This window comes from Nicotiana tomentosiformis, chromosome 2, assembly GCF_000390325.3.
Source record: "Nicotiana tomentosiformis chromosome 2, ASM39032v3, whole genome shotgun sequence".
Classification (NCBI taxonomy): domain Eukaryota; kingdom Viridiplantae; phylum Streptophyta; class Magnoliopsida; order Solanales; family Solanaceae; genus Nicotiana; species Nicotiana tomentosiformis.
Genome location: NC_090813.1, coordinates 182,143,493 through 182,146,659, shown reverse-complemented (window position 1 = coordinate 182,146,659; position 3,167 = coordinate 182,143,493). Strand labels below are relative to the sequence as shown.

Sequence of the window (3,167 nt, the reverse complement as noted above, 5' to 3'; positions counted from 1 at the left end):
CCAAATTTGCGTACCTTAGATCATTCCATAAGTTAGTCGACGTAAATCCAAGAAGAGATTATCTTTGAGATGATAAGAAGTTAATCCTATTGGTCTTAAACGATACAAGGGTGTATAAGAGTGGTTAACAAGTATTAGAAGTGAAACGAATCAAGGATGTTGTAACCCGCATTTTCGGGTAAAACTAGAGGTGATTAATTGTCCCAAGAGGTTATGTTTTAATGTATTTGAATAATATAATATCCATATCATAAGTCTTGAAGTCAAGAGAGTTATGAAACAAAAGTCGATAAAAGTTGTCGCAACTTATGTTTATAATTTTACATAAAATTTAGGTCAAATGTTACTACAGTTTTCTCCCAATGTACATGGAATTATGGGGTGATCTTCCTATCAAATTGAAGATCTATGAGTCTACTTTCCAACGCATTAAACCGTTTGTCGATACGATCTCGGAATAGAGAGATATTCGCGTTTTTGTGAGAGTGCGCCAAGCAGCTCTCTATGGGGCCCACATAGGCGGTTGAGATATATTGATATATATCAGACCCTTTAACCCCGTTTTAACTCATTAATTTTCATTCTCTTCAGACCCTAGACACCTAAAAACACTCTCTCAAGGTTCTCTCATGATCCAAGACCCAAACAAAGGGCAAACAACACAAATCAAGTGTCGGGAATCCCGTGGCGCTAGTAAGTTTCTTGTTCTTCTTGTTGTTGCTGATTTTTGTGTTGTTCCAGCTCGTGTTGGAGGTTGTTTTAAGTGTTTTATGTTCTGTAAATACTCCTTAAAGTTCTTAATATCAACCCTAGGTGATTTCAAGTCTTCTAAAGTAATTCTAGTTCCGAAAAGCCCAAATTGATTGCTAGTTTCGCTTCCTTGTTCTTGTGGCAGAATTTGAGGGATATTTCGTGGAACATTAAGGTCAAATTGGAGTTGTTCTTTCTGTTTAAAGGTAAGGAACCCCTTACTCTATAGATATTTAAGATTATCCAAGTTGCAGCTAAGTCATTGAAGCTAGAACTTGTGAAATATATATCGAAAGGCTTGGTAGTAATGTTGTTGGTTGGTGGACTGTTTTGGAGGCTCAATATGATTATTAATGATGTTGTTTGGGCTGTTTGGTGATTGTATTGACTTGTGTGAAGTCATATAAATAGGGGAGGTGCTGTCCATTTCATCGTAAAATAGGTTGTGGTCGATACATAATAGTTACGACGCTTAAACGAAAATGATAGTGTCATTTGTCTTATTGTAGACTAAGGAGTCGTGACATTTGCATAGCTTGAGGTTGGGCAGTATATACAAGGTATGTGAGGCTATCCCCTTCATTATTTTGCACGACTCCAATTGTACATAATGTAATGAACGAGCTCCCAAAGATACTCTACTCTTAGAAGCTAGCAGTACTTACATTGCTGCCCTTCTTATGAAACGATTAATATTGATGTTACTTCTCTTATTCTTATATTATCAATGTTGTTGGTAGCTCCTTATTCTTATAAGATTCTTGATGAAGGGTTAATCCTAATAACATGTACGAAGGATACCGACCTTACGTCACTCCAAAAGGTTCAAAATGTGATTCCAATGAGTCCAGCATGCATCATATATATGTATCTATTTTACTCTACCGAGCCACGCTATAGTTGGCCGGGTATGGCACCTATTGTGCAACCACTGATCAGTTGGGTTTTACCGAGCTCCACGTGGCCGGGTACGATTCTACCGAGCCCTATGATGGCCGGGTACGTTTTACCGAGCCTATTACGGCCGGGTATGATATGATGATGATGATGCCCACAAAGGCATATGTTTTAAAAGTTTATGTATATATATATGTATGTATCATGTATTTCATGTTAGTAGCCCTCAGAGGTACCCAGATGTCACAGGTTGTATATTCCCTATCACTGTTTACATTATTGTTCTTACTTATGCTATTCTGCCTTACATACTCAGTACTTTATTCGTACTGACGTCCTTTTATTTGTGGACCCTGCATGTCGTGCTGCAGGTCCTGATAGACGGGTAGACGCAGCTCCCCCATCACAGTAGGCTATCCGGTTCAGCGTTATTGGCAAGATCCTTTCTCCGGACTTGCCGTGGTCTTGGTATGCATTTTTGTTATTGACATTATGGGTATGTCGGGGCCCTGTTCCGGCAATGTTGTAGCACTGATGTAACTTTAGAGGCTCATAGACAGGTGTCGACTTATGTATGGTTTAGAATGCCTTGTCGGCTGATTTTTTGTTGTATAGTCTTTCATGGCATCATGTTAGCTCGTACCTTATATATAGTTCTTGACAGTCTTGTCGTCCCATGTTATGTATGTTCATGACATTATCTTTCATTGTTGGATGTTCATGATCCATGTCTACTATTTATATTGATCTTGTCGGCCCTTAAAGATAATAAGGAAGGTTAGATAAAATGTACGTTGGTGCTCGGCAAGTATGGCCCGGGTGCTAGTCATGACCCTCCAGTTGGGTCGTGACAAACTTGGTATCAGAGCAAGTCTGTCCTAGGATTGTCTATGAGCCGTGTCTAGTAGAGTTTTGATTATGGATGTGTAGCGCGCCACATTTATAATCAGGAGGCTACGTGACATCTAGGGTTGTTACCTTCTTCCTAAATCTAGATCGTTCGTAGAGTTGAGTCGTAAATGTTCATATCTAATATTCACATTGATTTCTTTCAGCGATGCCTTCGACTAGGAAGCAAGCGATTAGTAAACGGCTTGATATAGCTGTGGGCGAGGGTAACATTCAGGTGCCTCCAGCCAGAGCAGGCCAAAGTGAGGCTCAGAGTGAGATGCCATCTCATACCTCTCCGTCTCCTCCAGAGGATATTAGGAGGCACCCAGTACATCCAGTTCCACCGTCTGGCACTACAGACCACGATATGCGCAGTGCAGTGCAGTTGTTGACTAGCTTGGTAGCTGCTCAGGCTCAAAGGCAGAATACCGGTGCTGCTGATAAACCAGTTAGTGCGAGAGTTCGTGATTTTATTAGCCTAGACCCTCCAGTGTTTACCGGATCAGACCCCAAGGAGGACCCACAAACATTTATTGATCAGGTTCATCGTACATTGCGGGTTATGCATGCTAGTGATACGGAGGCAGTAGAGTTGGCTTCTTATCGGTTACGGGATTTAGCCATTTTCT

General features: G+C 40.7%; 1 long non-coding RNA gene across 1 annotated transcript; it reads left to right on the top strand.

Moving 5' to 3' along the window:
• The first annotated feature begins 19 nt into the window (after positions 1-19).
• LOC138905782 (uncharacterized) lies at positions 20-2,378 on the top strand. The gene is made up of 3 exons (XR_011413585.1): positions 20-693; positions 896-956; positions 1,260-2,378. It is a non-coding gene; the product is annotated as an uncharacterized lncRNA (long non-coding RNA).
• Positions 2,379-3,167: the final 789 nt, after the last annotated feature.